The sequence below is a fragment of the Hirundo rustica genome, chromosome 9, assembly GCF_015227805.2.
Source record: "Hirundo rustica isolate bHirRus1 chromosome 9, bHirRus1.pri.v3, whole genome shotgun sequence".
In the NCBI taxonomy this organism is placed as follows: Eukaryota; Metazoa; Chordata; class Aves; order Passeriformes; family Hirundinidae; genus Hirundo; species Hirundo rustica.
In genome coordinates this window covers 24,602,223-24,623,783 of record NC_053458.1, presented here as the reverse complement: position 1 = coordinate 24,623,783, position 21,561 = coordinate 24,602,223, and the positions used below count along the sequence as shown (strand labels likewise).

Genomic DNA, 21,561 nt, shown 5'->3' with positions numbered 1-21,561 from the left:
GAGAGAGAGAGAGAGAGAGAGAGAGGCACCCTGGGAGGGGAAAGGGGCGCTGGGATCCCAGGATTTCCCCTGAGCCACCCTGGCAGATGGTGAAGGGTTCTTTGTTTGGTGAGAGGGTGTTTGTAATAAGGTCCCAGTGCAATGGCTGCTCTTATGAGCAGAGCTCCAGTCACAGCAGAAGGCAGCAGAAGACAGCAGAAGACAGAACCCCGCAGTGGTGGTGAATTCTTCCCACAGCAACCACAGCCTCCTTCCCCTCCAAATGCAGAGGACACAAGAGAAAGCTAGCAGCTACCTCAGCCCCTTTTTCCCCAGCCCAGTTCTCAAGCCCCTTCCCCATTGAGAGAAACTCTCAGATAAGAGAAGTGCAGCCAGATACCCTCCTCCCCTGAGCTGGGCAACTTCATTTTGTCACTCTTAAGTACCTGGTCCTTATTTTCTTCTAGCAATATATAGGAAATAATTCCCTGAGAGAAAGAAACAAAGGGAAGAATCTTAAACCCAAACAGTCACTAAAAGGAGATAATTAGACCACTGGGATCCTACTTACCTTAACTGATATCCAGCAAATAACTCAAGAGTCAGATTATTTCATACATGGGTGGAGAATGGCTTTAGGTCAAGTTTGCAAACTTGTCCTGCAGTTCTCCCCACTGACATCATGTCAACACTCAAGGACCAAAGCTGTGCCTCAAGCCATCCCTACTCAGCCCTTGGCTCAGGAGTGGCAGAACAGAGGGGATTTCCCCAGACAAAGACTGGGGGTGTAGTACCCAAGGGCATCTCCCAAGGGTTTCTGTATTTCCCACCGGCAGCAGTTTTGCAGTTAGCATTTTTGTAAAACCATTCAGGTTTTTCACCTGAGTGCTGAGCTCTTTATTTAACATCCTTCCTACAACCAGAATACAGAGTCACAGACAGAGCAGAGGTTTTTACGCTGGCAGGGCTGCTCAGCAGGGCTGGCTGTACCACACACCAGGCCTCTGTGTCTCTTGCTCTCAGCAAGATCAAGTCTGTCTCTTCCCCTTGAGTGTCTCAACACCCTCCCCCTCACATGCTACAAACAGTATTACAACACCCCAGTGTTATTTACACCTTCCAGCTGTGCAGGCTTTCTGGCTTTTTACTTGTTCCCAGCTTTTTGAACACAGAATCTCTATTTTCACTGAAAAAAACCCACAAAAACACATCAAAAACAACTACAGCCACATTGTTGAAGACCTGAGCTTGAAAACAAGAACATAAGATACAGGATTTACATTGACGTTGACAGCAGCCAGCTCTTATTCACCATCAGCAGTGGGCTGCAGGAGTCCTTCTCCTCCATGTAGGGAATTGGTGATTGCACCTGCAAGAAGACATTTTTCTATGGTCATCCTTTAAAAAGAGCGAAAGTGAGAATAGGTGTGATAATTATAAATAGCTTAAGCCATTTTCAATTTTGGGTTGCAGAAAAAGGCATGTACCCACTTATGCCAATTCTTGCCCGCACAGCAGGCCCAAGTCAGTAGATCTACCTGTCAGCTACCAGAGAAAAATAAAAATTTTCCCAGCCAGATTAACTCCTTCACCTGGCTGGCAGTGAAAGCACATAACAGTGCTGCTGACTCAAGGAGAAGCATGACCAGCAATTTTAGAGAGAACAGATCTTGTAAGGTAACTGAAGGTGAGGCTCTTACTTTGCTTGAGCTTTTCTTGAAGAGTCCAGAAAGAAACCCCTGATCTCCCTCCCTTGAAAAGGAATCCAGAAAATCACGATATGTGCTACCAGCATTGATGTTTAGGCATTCTATGTGTCCCTTGGAGATACAGAGCCAGGGAGTAGCTGGAAATAAGAAACTAAATATGACATGAACTAGAGACAGAAGTGGGAAGAGAGGCGTTGGACCGGAGCCACAAAAGACCAATAAAGAGTATGCCAAAAGAGAAAAACATCTGAAAATGGGGCCAGCAAAGACACTGGATAGAAAAGTGCTGTCCATGTAAGAGTACACTGCACCTCTCCTAATTCATTTATTCACTGCTTGAGAATACCTCTTTCAGTTTGAAACTGGCCTTTACCCCTCTAGGACTGAAATTACCAAAGCAAGCAACCAAAACATTTTATGTCCTGTAAAATTCTATTCTATTTGTATTCTAGAGTATGTCTTGGGCCTCTCATAGATCCCACATAGAAGCCTAGATTTCAGAAATACACAAGCACAGCCTGAATCCTGAGAAAACAAATAATATTTTCCAGCATATTCAGTGAATATTATTGCCAGCCCTGCAAAGTCTGCTTTCTGCAACTTAAAAAAAAAAACCAAGAGGCACAACACAAAATAGGAAAAAACAGAGGAAACCATAACTACACATAAACAGCCTGAACTTCCTCCTCCTTCCTCAGCAAGAGGGCTTTGTTTTTCCCTTCACAGCTGTTTAAATGTTAGGAGAGGTCACTTGAGTGCTCAGGCAGCTGAGGGTGATGAAACTCACTGCTCCTCTCTGTGTTAGGGAGCAGGGAACCCCCTCTTTTTCAAGCTGAGTTTCACAAACCACAGAAACTGGGTGCTGAGAGCCTGAAGAGCTCTAGACATGGTCCTGTAGGTGTCAGGAGAAAACCTGCAGCTAGTTTCACTGGAGAAAGGCTGTATCCAGAACGGAGTTTCACATCACACCAGCCTTGCCTTGCAAGAGTGATAGTTTGGCTCAAAGCTGCCTCCTCCTCAGGAGGGGAGGCAGAGCCATGGGCAGAGCTGAGTGAAGAAAACAGAAATCCTTGGGGGTGAGCAGGAAGAGGAGAAACAATTAATTTCAAATCACAGAGTAGACAGGGAGAAAGAAGTCCAGTGTATGATGTGACCGTGTCCCGCATCTATCTGTGATTGGTAGCACAGACCCCACGTTTGACTGACAGGAGCTGTGGTTGTTCTTCTCCTCCCCTTGTGTTACCTGTGCACGCAGTAAATCCAGCTCAGGAGCAAAAATAAAGAGTACTGCTGTATTTCAAAACAGTTTAACAGCAGGCAACTCCATAAGCAAGATATGGTGGTAAATCTGGAAGAAATCCAGCTCTCTGTTGGAAAAGATTCCAAGCCCTTTCAAAGCTGGCATGTGTAACACTTGTCCTTGTCTAACCATTGATGCAAGACACCCATAAACACTTGTGCAGGAGCAGCTGGGGGAAATAAACATCAGAAAGGCCTGCAGGCCTCTGTGAGTCTCTTTGGGAATGTGAAGCTCGGGGCTGAGCTTTGTTGGGAGGATAGAGGTGTGCACATCCTGAACCACGTCACATACCTGTACGTGACAGAGGGAAGGGGCTGGGGAAGAAAAGCTTTGGGAATGAGGAGCTGAAGCCTTACACAACCACAGGACTGCCTGCAGTGTGACCTGAGCAAGTGACTGAGTGGTGAGTTATGGATCAGTAAGACCAGCTGAAAGAGCAAACAAGCTGAGAAAAAGATCCTCCAGCACTCTGGAATATGGGAATTTTATACAACTGAATACAAGAATACAAAATATGTGAGACTTGCCAGTCCATAGAATGTGATTTTATCACAAATCACTCTAGACACATCAGCTAAGCTGCAGGATTCCAAGCTCTGTCACTCACACACCCTCCACTGTATCAGCTCTATCTGTAGGACATGAAGCATAACAAACACCAGGACAGGTGCACTGATATGGGTAGAAACATTTAGCTGATTCTTCAGAGCCTGGTGCTTTCACTGCTTGTAGAAGTTCTTACCCTGCTAAAAATACTGAATGCTTCACCTGCTTGTACAGAAACACTGCAGGTAAGTGAATCAGCAGGAGGTGAGCAACAGTGTGATTTCACCAACATAACCCTCACCAAATCATGGATTTCTTGACCTGGGAAGCTGTATGAGCTTAGCTAGGCCGGACACCCAGCTGCAGAGGATCGATATATACCCCAATAAAAACCAAGCCCATGCCTTAGATGATTCCATCATCTTTTCAGGATGCACAGAAACCTTTCAATATATTATGAACCAATATTTCTAATTTTGCATCAGAACAATGGGGGACTGAGTTTGCCTACAGCAACTGATGATCCCTGGAGATTCCTGTGTGTGCAGAGCCTGTTCTTGCATTGTCCAAACACAGAGGGAAAACAGTCTGATGTGATTCCAGCCCCCTGCCTCTTTCATCCCCAACCTAGAGCTCTTTGTGTATCCAAAGGAAGAACACACAGCGTGCACTCAGCCAGAGAGAGCTGAACTGCCTGCAGCCAAAATACAAAAGATTGGATATCTAATTTTTTTTTTTTTTTTTTTTTGGGGGGGGGGGTAGTATAATCATTCTGTCATGTATAATGGATGCACAGGCAGAGTTTGGGCTTTTGACAACCTAGAGCAAAGCTTTACTTTATTCCTGTAAATCTCATGGGCTTCAAATTGAAGCATTCTCTACTGTCAGCAGCACAATGCTTAGCAATGAAATTCCAATAGGACACTGAGGATTTAAGTACACTTGGAAAATAGAGTGCTACCAATGGGTTTGCTCTTTTAGGGACATATGACATTCATGAGCCTTAATATGGCTGTAAACCCACCCACATAAAGGGTGTGAGAAAGAAGGGGCCAAACAGATTACCCCAAAAGTCTGTTTTCATTTAAGACTGAAGATTTCTGGAGCTCTGAGAGTGGAGGAAGCTAAAGGTTTTGGGGGTGTGGGGGGCGAGGGTCCAAACTATCTAGATGGGGAAGAAATTAGCGGGTATATTCTCCAGCCCTAAAGAATTAATTAGGCAATCCTTATCAGTCTGCTCCTGGGGAGAAGCAGTGAAAGGATGGAGAGTTGGAGCTTTTTGTTTAGTGGAGGTTGGAGAGGTAGGGGCAGAGCACAGAGGTTACAAGGAGGGATACTGTGAACCCTCACTAACCAGAGCGAACAACAATTTGTTTGCTTTCCTAACAAATATTTCATACGGAATTTTTTATTTCTCTGACAAAGCTGTTAAAGGCTCATAATGCCAGATATCTAATTACCCCAGCCATGTTGCTCTGTCTCTGGAAATGTCCAAGGACAGGTTGGACAGGGCTTGGAACAACCTGGGATAGGCAGGGGATTTAAGGTCGCTCCCAACTCAAACCATTCCATGAGTCTATGTACTTTCATTTTCCTCCCAGGATATCAGAAATGTCATCAGCCTTCTTTTACAGAAGGAGAGAGCAGGCAACATGCCTGGGGTCAGCCAGGGGCGCAGGTGGGAATATCTTTTTTAGGTGACTGAACTGCAAGGTCTCAGCTGCTTTCCTAAATGAAAATCAGTTTCCATAGTGATGAGTCTGAGCTGCAGAGCCCAAATCGTGATCAAAGGTTTGGATGCCTGGCATGCAGGGCATTCAAGCCATTTTTGCACTGTGACTCATGGCACTGGAAGAGGCTTGCCACAGCAGTCAGATCCAGATTGTCCAGTTTTGATGTTGTCAGCACTGAAATGCTGGTTCTGAAAGCCCCTGCTCAGGCTTGGTCAGGTGCCCTTTGTGTTACCATAACCTCCACACAACTGATAACAACCCACATGATCGTGGCTGTGTCAGAACCCCCAGGAGCTCCCAGAGCCCCTCCTGCTCACCGTGCCTGCCTGCTCCTGTTCGGGGCACCACAGTCCAAGAGCAGCACTGTAACTTCAGCCCTGCCGAGGAGCTTTTAGGCCCAGGGAGGGAATCCCAGCAGCACAAGCATTCCGAGCTATCCAGAAGAGGGAGTGCACAGCATGCACACACGGACATTAGGGGCTGCTCTGCTGTGTCCTCACTGCCCAGCACAGGGGCTCTGCGAATGTCCTGCCCCGCATGAGACTGCCACACTCTCAGGGAACAACCCCCTCCACCCTGCCCAGCTCATCCACAAATACTGCTCCTCGTGGACTTGTGTCTGCTTGAGATTTTTCCCAGGGGGGTGCTGGGGGGGTGTATAAGAAGTGTATTTTTGCTGTTTGATAAGCTTGCTTTACATATCAGCTCTCTAGTCAAAATTAATTGTGTTTGGTTCCAAGTCCCTTGCTCTCTGATCTGATAAGCAGCTTGTAGGCAATGTTGCAGAATGCAAACTCAGAGCTAATTTCTCAGACTTAGTCAAGAGTGAAGTTTGAAAATTCTCTTTCCATGAGCAACAGAGTTTTTCCAAGTGGAACTTCCACTTTTGTTTATCTGGGTTTGCAGCAACAGCCCAAAACGGTGCCTGGACACCGCTGTAGGTGCCCTTGACAATTAAAAATGCAGTCAAGTACAGGAACAAAGCCACAGGCAACCACCATGTCCAGTGATTAACCAGTCAGGCCTACATTATGAAAAGGAAGCAAGAAGTGGGCAGCAAGTTTATAAAGAAAACAATTCTGATAATGTTTCCATGTTTTTCTCCTTCCTCCAGTGACACATCCTCTTCCTCCCCCAGCACATGCTGTTCACGCTCCTGCTGAATTACCTTCTTTTATACTGGCCTAAATCGCTGACCTTAGTTTGACTTTTTTCCGCTTTGCTTATCTTTGTCCTTCATTCTAGTTAAGAAAAACCCCACAAGACTTAGCTTTGAAAGGTTTGAAAGGCAATATTAACTCTGTTTAGCTCCCAGTAACAGTGTAAACAGCAATAACACGATTCTTTAATGATTATTACCTGACTTTATGTGCCTTCCTTACCTAACCTTTCTCTCTTTTTTTTTTGATATCTCTTACAGATTATCAAGAGCCAGTATTCTGTTGACTTTTGTTATTCATTAAAAATGAAGTTCAAGGTCAACTGATAAAATACATGTTGCTATTACAGTTTTGAAAACAGTTTTGAATACATTGCAATGCAATGACAGGGATTTTGAAAAGAAAAAAAAAAAAAAAAAGAAAAAGGAAAGAAACTTCCTGCCTGTGGTGCATTATTATGCAATTCTAAGTAGGTTAAAAAGAAATGCACCACTGCAATTTGAATTATCAGTACAATGCACTGCTTTAGCTTGCTCAAATTGCACCATCTTTCTGCAGAAAAGTCAAAATAGCAAGTTCAGGTAATAACCTCTGGCTATCTCCAGCAAGGTAAATACCTGAGAAAGTAATTGGCATTAACTTGCAATTTCTTAACAGCAGTTCGGCTCTGTTATCAAGCCATGAAGAGGTTAAGGTCCAAGTGCAGCCCCAGACTCGCTGATACCTGACTGTGAGGAGCAAAGGCAGCCTGAGGAAGGCACAGTCTGGGTCGCAGCACAGCACGGGCACCTCCTGTAATGCTCCTCAGTGCAGGAGGCCAGGCTGCACAGGGTTTGGAGCACCCCGGTTCAGTGGAAGGTGTCCCTGCCCATAACAGGGGGTGGCACTGGATGGGCTTGACGTTCTCTCCCACCCCAACCCACTCCTTGAGAAGAGACAGCAATCCCTCTCCCCCACGCCTTGTGCCCTGGGAGGGATGCTGGCTGCAGACACCACCACCCCTGGGCCAAAGCTCCCTGGGCACAGGGCAGGGACGTGCCTGCCTGCTGGGAACCTGAAGGTGCTCTGGCTGCCAGGGGCTGCGGCCATGGTCACAGCCCGACACAGGTGAGCACCACGGGATAAGGGAGCGAACACCACACTGGGGTTATTTCACGGCCCAGGCCCTGCAGGAACCAGCAAGTTGTCCATGGACACCTGGAGAGCAGGAGATAAATGCCACTGTGTGCTTGTGTCCTTGCTCTCCTGCTGGCCCAAGGCAGGGGCTCTGAGACCTTCCAAGGTGCCCTTTAGGAGCCAAACTGCAGCCATTTTGCTTACTGCTACAACAGGCATTCTGTCTTCTTTCCACAAAACTCCCAAGGCTTTTCCAGCATCAGGATAACTGGGCACACAGAGCTTGCACTACAAGGCTTGGCAAAGACACCAGCTTTTGTTTAGCAGGGTGCAAAGGACTAATAAGCCACTTAATGATTTGTGTTCAAACACTGAGCGGAATCATCGACAGCAGCAATCAATGTTGGGGCTCCAGCAGTGGCTCAGCTCTTGGCTGGGCTGGGACTTCAAAGCCTGGCCACCAGCAAAGGCTGGAAAAGATCTAGTCTCCTTTATTTACATGTATAGTTATTGCAACAAAGGAAGGAATGGCAGCAGATGACACCAGTGAACAACCAGGATCAATAAGAACAGTCGTAGAGAGTAGAAAGTTATGGCAGAGCTTAACCCGAGTGGAACGGAGTGCAATGACTTTGGTTTCACCTGACTTTGGTTTCTTCCAACCATGAGGGTATGTTGTTCCTTTCACGCCCTGCCCCAAGGATTGGTTAGTTGATTTTCTAGCAGCTGAACCTGTTTCCAAAAAGAAACAGTTGTTATTTTTATTTTACTTAGTGGTTGGGCTAAGGTTCAGCTGGAAAAAGCATCCCAAACATAAAACCATGGTGGAATCCAGTGCAAGCTTTTCTACAGGAGTAGAAAAATTAGGAGAAAACAAATCCCTATTTATTGATCACATTTCTGGACTGAAGAATAGGAAGAACAAAAACCCACGGAACAACTTGTTGGACAAACCAGCCATTCTTAACACAGGAGCTGAAGCTCACTGTGTAATCATTCCAGCCTTCTGACTTACGCAAAGCATAGACTTAGTGACTTCTCTCCTCCTACTGAGCTCAAAGGGTGTCTTCCTTCCCAGATTACAGCAATACCTTCCACAAATACTTATAAAAATAGTTCCTTAGAACACCCTGCAGTTCTGACGTCCTTGAGCTTCTTTACTCCTTGAGTTTTTGCAGGGATTTGCATAACCATGCTAAAAACAGAAGTGTTCACCTGCCTGATCTGATAAGAAAACTAATTTCCTGCTAGAGTAGGGATTTTATTTATTTTTAAAATACAAATGCATGATGCTGGGAGAGTAGCCATCAAAGATAAGGAAGTATCTGGAAGTTCTGAGCCCCTGACTTTAACCAGCAAGAAAACACTAACACTGACAGTCTGTATCTGTTGTTTTCAAAGCTGTCTAATAAACATAATGTTTTCAAGGAGTTTAACAGCATATCTGATGTCCTACAGGTTGTTTGGAAACAAAATTTCAATGTACCTTTTTTTCCCTTTATAGTCTCAAAGTAAGCACTACACAGAGAGGTTAAACCACCACATGGTAGAAAATCAACAGAAATTCACATCATTTCCACAGTTGCCATCCCACATGTTTAGGACCACAAATATTGGGTCAAATGAAGACATCAGGAAGCACTGCAAACTCTGGCAGCTTAAACACAAAACACAAATTAAAAATAAAACATTAAGGTAGACCACAAGAAAGGTTTTGAAAAACAACTTGTAAAGGGCAAAGAAGCAGTTATTGACAAAGGCAAAAATGAACTGTGTCATGACATGAGGATCATGTTCATCCACAGCCTGGGGGCAGATTCTGAAGGATCTCAGTGATCCATTCAGAGGACCTGTTAGAAGATCTTCCAGAGGAAGTCTGTTGGAAGTCAGCGTAAGGCACAAGGTTCCTGTGGTCACACTGCTCTTGTGGCTCCCCTCCAGCATGGGTGACTGTATTGGAACAGACAGGTTTGGTGTTGTTTTCCAAGGGTTCCTCTCCTCTACAACGGTTTCACAGTACAGTCTTGATATGACAAAGGCATAAATTACTCTGAGTAGCTTGCTGGTCTCTGAAATAATTTCTTCTTCTCCTTTCACTCATCCTGGCAGTTAGAGGTATTGACTTCAATGTTCGATTTTGGTGCTTTGAGATGACCACATAGCAGAGCCATTCAGAGGGTTCATGTTTCTCCAGTTACTTTTAAATATGTATGGTTATGGGTTTGTTCTCTTTTTTCAAGATTCAAGCTCCTTCAGTACTGACACATGCATTCTGCCTCAGAACATTGTTCTGAACTAGTTCTTCAGACTAGATCTTCATGATTTGTTATGGGTAGAGCAACCAAATACTAGTATTTATATATTATATATGTATATATATATATATATGTATATACACACACACACACATATATATACACTAAATACTAGTGTATTTCACCTCCAATTTATCCTGGTTGGAGTCTGTTTCCCACAAGTTATAAGAAAGCATGGGGTCTTGTTCTGCCCTTTCTTCTGGTCAGGTTGACTGTAATCACCCAGAGAAACATCCCAAGTCAGCTCACACTGTTCCAGTGAAAGTATCCATCTGAATGTTACCAGCACAGCCTTAGACAGGGATAATTCCTGGGACAAAGGCCACTCAATAGTGATGTTGCAAATGCAGATATATCCCTAGGCTGACAGAGGCTCAGCCTGTAAACTAGACTCCTGCACCACAGAGACTGATCCTACTTTAGCAAGGCCTTCTCTGCTCCCTGCTTTAAAATTCACACCAAAACTGGTCCACAAAGGTCCCTTTGTGATTTTCTCCTCCTTATTAGCAGATCTTAGATATCAAGATGAGATAATTTTCACTTATTCTGTCTAGTTACACTTGACATATGGATGAACTGCAATTAGTTTTGAGATGGGGAAAAAAGGGTATAAACTTATTCAACAGAAGTTGAGTTTTGCTCCAGGATGCTGAGAGCACTTGGGGCCATTGTCCCTGAGACTGTGTGCTTTTGTGGAATGGTTTTAACAGCTGTTATAATTACACAGAATTTAAATGCACCATAAATCTGTGTGTGCCACTGTACGTATGTCACCTGCTGTGTTGACGAAAATGGGTGTGGAAGCAGAAATACAGGAGAAGTTACTCTTAATATTTGAAAACTATTAAAAAAACCCCAAACATCCCCCCCACCAAAAAAACCACACACCGAAAAAAAAACCCCACACCAGAGAGAGACTCATTAAAGTAAATGTACAAACCCTTAGTCCTGTGAGTAAACCTTTCCCCTGCAAATCATTCACTGACATCAGGTGACGCTCCATGTGTGAGGCAGGATTATTTACTTGTCCAAGGGCTTGCGAGATTAGGTCTGAACACTGCTCCAGAAAGAGTCCTCAGAGGCCTCCAACATTATCTTCATTATTCTGCCCTCTGTAAAGCAGCCATTCAACTGAAATTCCCCCTAATAAATTCAGTTTCATCTCTGGGCTTTCTATTACCTTTGTGTTGGGTTTCAGCTGTTTTCCTGCAGTCACAGGGACCAGAACAGTGACCTAAGGCTGAATTCAGTTATGTAAGGTAATGCTGTTGCAGGAATAGCTAAGGCTGGACTTCTGGTATATAGTCTGGTTTTAGCTCCTGACTATGAACAGCCAGCATTCATACACTGATTTATAAAAATAATAGATAGTGAATGCCAGTACATCACTGTTTCCTTTGAATTGTTTGATACCAGATTCCAGTGCCAAATTATTTCATCACAGAAGCAGAAACCTGGGTGGTACAATGCTTTAAAGCTTTTACTATACAAATGGCAAAAAAGTCACCTTTTGTCATTTCTTTTCAACTGTGTGACTCCACAGTAAAAGGTCTATATTGTCATACATATCAGTAATGTGTCATCACATTAAAGTCACATATCAGATTCATCCTTGTTCTAGTGAATTTTTAGCCTTGCTCCAATCTAACACTGTTTTATTGAGTTATATATCAATTTGGAAGATCACTGCCACAATCCAAGCTCAATAGTGCCTATAGTTTATATTATGCATCATGAAAAGGAGATAACAGAAGAGTTTTTTAGTTCAGAAGCCATCTTCTTTGACACTTGTTGAAATTAAATTGGCCCTTAAAACTGAATGTATTAAAATGTTCATGTACCAGAATACTATAAGGGAGTGAATGATAGTGTTTCTCTTGTGGCACTTTGAATCCCTTCTCTTAACCAGTACAGGAAGCTGGACTTGTCTCTGTGTTCCCATCTAGACCTGGTCATGGAACACATGGATGAGCACATTTGTACCCTGTGCTGAGTGCTCAGGTGCACAAGTTTTCCCAGAAATGGGGCAGTTTTCAGTTCTTCTGCTCCTGCTATAGTCCCAGCACTCGATTGAGTTCCCCACTGCTGGGTTTAAGATGAAGAGAAAACAGGAGCTCTGCTCTGTGAGAGAGCAGAAGTGTGAAGTGTTCCCAGAGCCAGCTTGAAAGTATGGAAACAGGAAGTTCTGTTTGGGTGGATCTTTAAAACACACCTCATGTGGCCTCAAAACAGAGAAGGCAGCAGAAGGTGGCCTTTAAGGACCATTTTGGTTTAGCTTTGATACAGAAGTGTGCTCTGGCATGTCTTACCTATTAAGTCATCATCTGCCGTCCATTATCCCCCAAGGCCAGACAAAAACTGTGGATCAAGTTTAGGACAAACACAATTCTCCCCGATTTCCAGAACAGCACCAACTGCAGGACTGATACAATTCAGGTTTGCAAGAGAGAAATTCAGACCAGTCTGTGGGATTTGAAGCCCAGATTTGCAGCTGGAAGTAATCTTGGTTATTAGGCCATACCTAACACCGTTTCTAGATTCAGCATGCACACAGAGGTTCAGGAAAATCCTGCTGTTGTGGGAGTATTATACTGAGGAGGACTCAGCCTCCAGAATTTCAAAAGGACAGAATTTGATCTGTGGTTTTGGCCATTGGCCCACCTATCATTCCCCCAAGGACTAGAAAAACAGTTGATGCTGCACAGTCCTACCCAAGGGCAAAAAGGGATGAGTAACTAGGCATGTAACATCTCTTTTTTTTTTTTTTTCTGAGGAATTTGAATCTAGAAGGAATTCATCTGGCACAAATCCTTATCACTTCTACAACAAACTTGTAAATGACAAGTTTCCACCACGGCAACACTGGATCGTAGCCACAGCACAAGCAGCAGGAAAACCCTTCTCAATTTAGAGTCCATTCCCATATCAGCTGGATCCCCTGTGCGGTTGCAGGTTTACTTGTTGTCCTTAAACCAGATGGGATCCATAGCTTGATGTAACAGCTAGTTACCATCGAGTTGTGATGCTCAGCTCCTGATTCTAAGGATTTTTTCCAAAAAGATCCACTTTCCAAACAATGATTAGACTCTATAACAGTTTCATGTACCCATAGCCTCTCCATTTGTGACTGGTGAAACACGGGCCTTAGTAGTAAAACTAAGATTTAGATGTCCAAGTCAGGAAGATGCCCCTGAAAATGCAGGGCTTTTTCATGGTTTAGAGTGGGAAAAGAAATTCCATCTTGCCCAGAATGCATCATGAAGGATCGTGGCACAGTTCATGGGCAGAGGATGGGAGCAGGCACAGGGGTCCTGCCCAGCCCAGTCACTCTACTGCAGGATGTATTTCTCCTGAGAACATCAAAGCACCAGTACTTCCCCTTTTCCCTGATGGGCTTCCCCTGAGAAACAGGGTGGAAGTGAGAGCTGCAGTCCTACTGAAGCATGCAGAGGCACCTGCTTGCCAGGAAGTGCATTTTTCTCTTGGATTCCTGTCAGTCCCCTCTTCTCCAAAGATGGATTTTAGTGATAAGGCCATAAGCCATGACTCACATTTACACAAATCACTGTGAACCCTAAAGGGAACACAGCCCTTTGGGAAATTTGATTGATGTCACAGAATAAGCCTGCAAAGAAGCCAAAATTTAGGAGTATCACTTCCAATCCTAGTGGGATTTGATTTCATTTTTTAGAGAATCATAGAATTATAGAATCATTAAGGTTGAAAAAAACCTTTAAGATCACCAAGTCCAACCTCCAGGAAGTACCACCCCCATATCCAACACTAAACCTTGTCCCCAGGTGCCAAATTCACATGGTTTTTGAGCACCTCCAGGGATGGCGACTCCACCACTCCCCTGGGCAGCTTGTGCTGAGCTTTTTGGTGGCGTTTGGTTTTGTCAAAGGTTTTACAGTACTAAAAGTTGTAATTCTGATCCAAATCACAACACTCTAGATGTGGATGAGAAGGGGGAAAATACCACCACGGGTTTAGGGACACTCACATCCATTCTGTAACACTGCTGGACCAGCTGGCCAAGTAATTAAGCTATTGCATTTTAGCATGAGTCATTTGTTTGTTGTCAGCTTTAGCAGATGAATCAGTGACCCCATGTGTCAAAGTCTCTAATGTTGAGTTGTTTTGATATTTTCCTAAAATGTTAAATTGAACCATCTATTCCATTTGCCAGGTAATCTTGCAAATTATTAACGCTGCAATCCATAATAAAATAAATCATCAACAGCAAAACAGAAAGGTCTTACCAGGACAAAAACAATCATTTAATAAAGGCACATGCTCTAAACATTAAATTATTTCTTTCTAATTTGAGTTGCTTGTATTTCTGGTTAAGGAAATGCAATCCCGAATGAAAAGCTCTCCCAGAAAAGATCAGCTGCAGTCCACTCTCTAGCCAGCATCTTCAAAGTCTGAGCTTCTCTGGAAGCTGCAAACTCCTATTGCAGGAAGAGAAGAGAAGAGCAGGACAACAAATCTCCCCCAAATCTGTGCTGTGTATATCCTCCCAGCTCTAAGTAACTGATAGACAATGAATCACAATGTTCTTTGCCTTCCTCCCTCAATAACAGTGTTTAAATTCAACTAACATCAGTTCAGAGAAACTGTTCATAGACAGTTTTTCTGGACCTGTGCTTTAACTGCATGAACAATTGGTCCCAAAGCCAGCCTGGCTTATCAGCAGAGTAACCCCTTGAGAGACTGAAATGCACTGTTCTAAGAGAAACCATCAGACTCTGAAAATACTTTCCTTCTGGGACCAACACAGTCATTTATATCAATATAACAAAGAAAACATTTACTGTGAGAAAAAGCCTTCACTAATTTATGAATATAATAAATCAGTTTCATTTAGGCCACTAAAATAAATCTGCAAACATTTGCCTGAGCTCTGTTTGTTCTTCCAATGAGGACATTAGTGCTGTAAGATCTAAAACTCCCACTCATACCTCTGTTTGTTTCTATTTACGCTTTGAAAGTAGAAAAGGTCTGATCAGGAATGCCCTGTGCTGGCCTTCCTCACTTTATCAAGCTCCTTAGGGACAGGCAAAAATCCTAAAAAGTTAAGATAAGGCTGCACACAGTATTTAAGCCCACGGTGATTTTGATACTGACTTCAAATCAAACATATCAAACAGATAGTGACATCCAAGTCTCTTTTTTAAAAGTGCAGGCTTTTCAAAAGAGATTTTCATTTGCCTCCACTCAAAGTGAATGCACAAATGCCACATTGTGCCATTTCAGGGGCACTGCTGCCAGTCTTACACTGACTTTTCAGGCTCAAGGAATGCAGGAGTGGGCCCTAAAACACTTCCCTTGTGTTCTGTAAGGACTCACTTCCAGTGTGGCCATTTCCATCCTGAGCACTTGTCTGCAGGAGAAGCCCCCTGGAACTGTCAGTGCCTTGACTCAAAGTGAGCTCCCAACAGGGGTCTGCCTGATGCTCACTCCAGCCCTTGCCCAGGGCTCATTACCAGCATCTCTTCAGGCTTAGAGCCAGTAAATAGGAAATAGTAAATGAGGAGGAGTCTTATTCTCCGTAATGCCCACTGCCATGGGCAGCTGTGTCTCAGAAAGGGGAACAGTGAAGAAAACTTTTCATTAGGCGTTGTTAACATTGATTTACTACTATGAGTGGAGATTTACTATCAATTTATTTCCTGAGCAGCTAAAACCCGCACCATGGTAAAGGCTCTATCTGCCAATTAAGGGATTTCCTCTGTAAGGCTTAGAGTACTTTAGATTTGTACTTATGTAGTAAAAGGACATTACTAATTATTTTTATATTTTTGCAACAGTTCACTTCCCCTCACAAAAATGAAAAATTTTCTGAGTTGCTTTTCTTTAGCACAACAAATATTGCTGTATTTCATCATACTGAAGGTCTCGTATATTTTGTCTGCCTGCCTTATCAGACTTGTACACGTGGCCGATATAATGTGTCATGCCTTTTACAAAAGTAAATTTTTAATCCACTGCAGTCTTGGTGACCTCCTTTGGAGCATTCAAAGTACAATTCAGGCTTGGTTTACATATTGATAGTCACTCCAGAACATGATCAGTGAGCCATGGAGGTGCTCCCACATGAGATCAACTGTGCTGGCAGCATAGTTCACTAAAAGCCACCCTGAGCACACCTGGTAACAACTCCTTATCCTGGCGGAGCCTGGCACAGACCCCTCTGGAGCAGGCAGAGCCAGCTGTGCCTCACCTGATTTTCTTGGTATCCAGGCGGACTCTGGTTCCTGTTCCTCCTCAGAGCATTTTCAGGCATGCCTGAACACAGGCCTCTTGCCCAAATCTAATAGATTATGTACCTATAGTCAACGTTGGCTCCCAAAAACCAGGGGTTAGAAAACCTCCACTGTACAGTAACAGACGTGAAAACACTACTGAGCTCTTCAGGCATCTGGCAGCAGGTGGGATCTTTGATCCCAGTGGAATTACTTTGTCATAGTAGATTTACTATAGTAGATTTACTGATAAATGAGATACTGATGAGATACTGATGAGATAGAGGTGAAAATTGTGGAGAGGCCGCCTCACCTCCTGCCATCCCAAGAGGTGGGAAACACAAAGGAAGGGCAGTCGGGCTGTAGGGAAGGGGGACAGGCAGAGAACATTCCAGGCAGCAATGACACACAGCACCATTTCCCAGCCTAGAGCAGCAGGAGGTTTCCAGGATAGTTGGAAATTGTTTCTTTTTGGCAGCTTGGAAGCCAGAACTGAGTGGCCCTAAGGACGCCCCACAGCCCTCAGTGGGGAAAGGCTGCCAGGTTTGTCCTTAGGGAGTTGTACCCTGGGGAGAAATGGAGAAGAAGCCACACATATGAAAAGCCCATAAAAACACCTACATATTATAGCAAGTAGTGCTATTAAATCAAGTGAGTAAGCATAAACAGATCTACACAAAGACAAGGGGAAATATGAGCACAGACACCTAAGAGGAAATCAGAAAATTTCTCTATCTGAGCAAATAGATTATCCCTGTTGGGATACTTCTGTCTTGAATGCAGACAGAGCAGAAATATGGTTTCTTCTGTTTATTGGAAAAACTTCCCCAAATCACTAGCCAGTTTATTTTATTTTACAGAAGTTTATATAAAGCTGCTCTCCAGCTAGGTAGAGAGATGGATGGAAATCTTGCATTTCCATGTTTTTTAGGCAGTTTGTTGGTAGCTCCTTGCAAAGTGTCCTGAACATCTGATGAATAGGAAAAACCTGGAGTACTAAATAAAATTGGATCTGCTTCAATGCCAGTTGCCCTGTGCTACCTACCACCACTTGTTTTGTATACAATAGATAAATAGTACCAAGAGTTTGGGGGTGTTAGTAAGGGCTTGTTTCTGTGACCCTTCTCAAGGCTGCACAAAGTGTTCCCTCAGCCTCACACTTCACCTACTCCTTGTGCTAATATTGTGTTGATGTTTTTAACCACCCGAAATTGATTTGTTTGAATGACCCACATCCCGATGTCAACCTGGCCACAAAATCAGCAAGTTCATAAGAAATGGCTTGGACAGAGAAGGTAGGAGTCTGCAGACAGGAATTTCTGTCTCACTTGTTCCCAGGGAGAGGTGGCTGTGCCTTGTTGACATCGAGCTGAGCAGACACCCCCTACCAAGGGGGACACCGGGCAGGCAAAGATCTGTCCTCTGGAACATGGTCAGGAGGACACACAGACACTACCCTTCCTCCTCATGAACTGTTTTCAGTTTGAATCAGGATTGCACCCAGATACACTTGCAGGACATTATAAACACTCATATTTCCTTTTAAATACCTACAGCAGAACAGAAAACACGAATTTTACTGCCTTTGCCCCAAAAGTGTGCACAACTACTGTGCAGTTACATCAGTGCAGTCTTGGACTTGGCTCCTTCCCATCCAGGACCTTTCTGAACCTTTCCTTTATTTCACACAGCTCACTTGATGGGCCCTCTCCAATCCAACCCAGTACAGCATGTGTTGTGTCCCTTCAGGGATATGGGCTGTTTACCTAAGCTTGATGAAACAGGATTTGACCCGCAGCATGTTGAGGAAATACACCACTGTCTTTAAAAAGAAAAGGTAGAAGGAAATCTGAGGTAATGTATCCTTCAGTAAGACTTTAATCCCTTGGAAACAAGAAGGCAGCAAGTTATGTCAAAGCCATGCACGGTAGGGTGAGTGGCCCAGTGGCAGGAGAGGAAGCCACAGAGGTTTCTTCCCTTCCCTTCCCTTGGTGAGGCACTGTGCCACAGGACATTCTGAGAAGGAGCTATCACCTGGAGTGTAGCTACCAAATCACAGATATGCAACTTGCTGAAAAAAATCCTCTCCAAATGTAGCCATCAGGAGAAGATTTACTGTGAGACCCCAAGGGTGTTGCAAGTATCATTTAGGGTGAGCCTAAAAGTTATATCTTAATGCAGTGCCTGCAATGAGAACAAAGGAACTTCATTTACAAAATAGGCAAAGCAATTGCAGATGCTCTGGAAGCCAGGATCAAAACTCAAAGTTGTCTTGACAAAATTAAAATTAGGTCAAAAAGCAAGGAAACACGACCCTCAAGAGACTCTTAGCTATCCTCTGACCATAGAATCAGTTCTGCCAATACAATTACTTCCAGTAGTTTGTGAAACTTACTCTTAAAATCCTCTAGTGGTATTTCATGTGCTCCCTCTTGTGTTTTGGGTTTGTTTCCAAGGTGTAAGTATATTTACAGCTTTTCCAAAATCAACCCAAATCTCCCTTAATGTAATTAGTCTTTTTTTTTTTTGTCTTGACCACTCTGGACATAGAAGACATACTGTTTTCTTTCTTCTTGCAGCAGTTCTTTGAGGCCCTCAGATTTATGTCCCACTCTCCTTCTTTCAGTTGCTTTTAAACTAAGATAATTTGGATTGTTTTAACCTTTCCCCGAGCTCCGTATTTCTTAGATCTCTGAGTACTTTCAGTGCTTCCCTTGCAGTGCTCTGCAGTCTGTCCATGTCTCTCCTGAAATGTAGCATCCAAAGCTGGACCAGGTCCTACTAATGCTGACTAGAACAGATAAATTACACTTTTTCAAATAATGCTCCTTCTTGCACACCCTCACCTGATATTTACCTTCTCGACCCCAGCAGAACATTATTGATCAGCACTTGATTGATTATCTTGGTGCCTCCCTCTCCCACCCTCAATTCCTTCTCCTACGAACAGCTGCCTTGGGGCACAAGGTCAAACTAAACCTCTTGGAATCAAACCAGACGCTCAGAGCTCCAAAGCCAGATAGCAGTGTCTCCATTTTTCCAGGGAAAGGCCAAATGACGGGGAAGTTGTGAGCATGGTTGGTGGCACAGTTTGGATGTTTTACAGGATTGGCAAATACTGTTGGGTTTTGGATGCCAGTAGAACACATTTTCTGTTTTACATGCATGGATCCATCACTGTGACATGGAGTTGATTTCCTAAAATACAGACAGTGGAAGAGCAGCAAGATGCCCCCTTCCAGCACCTCCTTGTGCATGACATTTCCTTCTAGCACCTGCACAACCGTGACTGATCATGATCCTTTTGTAGTCAAAGTGACAAGTGACACCCTCCTTCCCAAGGAAGGCAATTCAATCCCAACGTGTCACCTCACTGCAGTCCATGACCTGTCTGTCCCCTGGGGTCCTGCAAGGAGATCTTTGTATAGTCAGTGCCTCCTTTGATCCCTGAGCTCTGGGCTCTGGCAAACCACCTGCGTCACTGCATGAGTTGAGGTGATCTGAACCTTTAGATCTGTTCCTTTGCTGTTGTTTCCAAGAGCATTGTTTGGGAGACTCCTTTTTAGGCACTGTACTGCTGGCTGGGGCATTTCCTCCCTTTGCCCAGGCCCTGAGCAAGCAGGGGAATGAACAAAATGTTTCTCTCCGCTTAGTCTTCCTTGCCTGTACTTCAATTCCTCTTTTATTCCCCCTATCTACTCATCTCTTTCACTTTCTTCCTCTTTCTCTCTTCCTTCCCTGCACACAGAATACTAGAACAGTTTGGATTGGAAGGGACCCTAAAGATAATCTCATTCCAACCCCTGCCATGGACAGGGACACCTTCCACTAACCCAGCTTCCTCCAAGCCCCATCCAGCCTGGCCTTGGACACATCCAGGGCTCCAGGGGCAGCCACAGCTTCTCTGGGAACCTGTGGCCTCCCCATCCTCACAGGAAACAATTCCTTCCTATACACCCTTCCCATTTCCAGCATACATCCCAGCTACAGCTAACAATCCTAAGGCCATTAAAGACTCAATTATTCAGATATCCTCCGTGCGCCACAGCAAGCCAGCTTCCTATTTCCCATTTTCAGTGATGTCAGAAAGTCAATGCTTTAAAAGCCCACAGGCACTCTCAGCAAATACCATAATCCCATTACAGATGGGATTTCTATTTAATTGGAAATAAATAAGCAGGCAAAATAGCCCGACAGCCCTCCCCTATCCCCAAGCCAGGCTGTCACCCACCACTATTCCAGTTTAAAGTCCATATCCATTATTAAAGACACTTTGCAAGCGTGACCACGCAAGGCTCAATCCTACATTTATCCATGGAAAGGTGACGTGTAGGAACAAAAGCTTTTCCTCATTGCTCTGCTATGGTAGAGGAGGGACTCAACCTCTGTCAGCTGGAGGTGACTGATAATTTGTCAGGGAGAGCACTAAAGGCAGTGCCAATCCTGCTGGAGAAGGAAGGCTGGGATAAGTCCCTCCCAGTAATCCCCACTGAGCTCTGCCAGGCTGACATCTGTCACGCTAAGTCACTGATGGCTGAGGAGATGGAAATCATGCTGAAGCACCCATGGATGGGAACTCTGTCCAGCTGCCAAATGGAGATAAAATAGGAGATGTAAACCACAGAAAGAGCTGCTTCAGCTGGAAGCTTTCCAACAGAAAAGTGGGATTCCAGACACGGCAAAACCCACCAAATTTTTGCTGCAAATAAGATGTTAGCAAATCTTCTATTTAGATCCTTTCTTCCCCTCAAAGATAATAAAAATGTCAGTTTGTCACTTATTCATTTCCCTCTCTTTTCCTAAAAAGTCCTTTTCCAATTGTCTTTCCAATACTTTGTGTAAAAGTAATGATGTCAAAAGGAAAACATGCAAAGAAAAATGTGTAAGAGAACTAAGTATCTTCCTGCAAGCCTCTTCCAAAATAAAACAAAGAAAAAAAAGTAGAGGGAAGGCAAGGAAAAATGCAAGAATGCAAGAAATATAATATTTAAAAAGTCAGATATGTGAACATAAGACACATAAGACAATCCACTTCATCTTCAAACAGTTGTTTTATCATAAAAAGCTACACAGGAGAGTAAAAGATTCCACCAGGAGCACTTCATCCATACCTCTGCAGAAGATTGTTCAGGGACCATTAGCCACAAACCACAGTGCCCAAGAAGAGAGTACATATGATAAATCCTCTCATCTTACTCTATCAGATATGCTAAAGCTTTGAATTTTTTTCTTGGAAGCTTCCAAATCATGCAGCACTGCCATTGCTGGAGTTGGGTCACACAATCTGAAATCACCAGCAGACAACCAGAAGCACTATTGGTTTTCTTTATCTCCCTCTTTAATGTAAAAAATCAGACAATAAATAGAACCTATAAAAGTCGAGCCAGGAGAATTCTGCAGTTCTGTTTCACCTGAAGAAAGTCAGGGGCATTGGCTCATCTCATAAAGCACCTCA

At 43.9% G+C, this 21,561-nt stretch overlaps 1 long non-coding RNA gene across 2 annotated transcripts in view; it reads right to left on the bottom strand.

Annotated features, from left to right (window-relative positions):
* The window catches only part of LOC120756658 (uncharacterized), a 35,331-nt gene that overhangs the window by 1,519 nt on the left and 12,251 nt on the right, over positions 1–21,561 (bottom strand). Inside the window, exons 3-5 of one of the 2 annotated variants that reach the window (XR_005702199.2) lie at positions 8,186–8,275; positions 1,260–1,348; positions 426–467 (exon numbers count right to left, since the gene is read on the bottom strand). This is a non-coding gene — a long non-coding RNA (uncharacterized LOC120756658). Of the gene's footprint in view, positions 1–425; positions 468–1,259; positions 1,349–1,679; positions 2,351–8,185; positions 8,276–21,561 lie in introns of those variants that run through there. The other variant, XR_005702198.2, reaches the window with a different exon arrangement.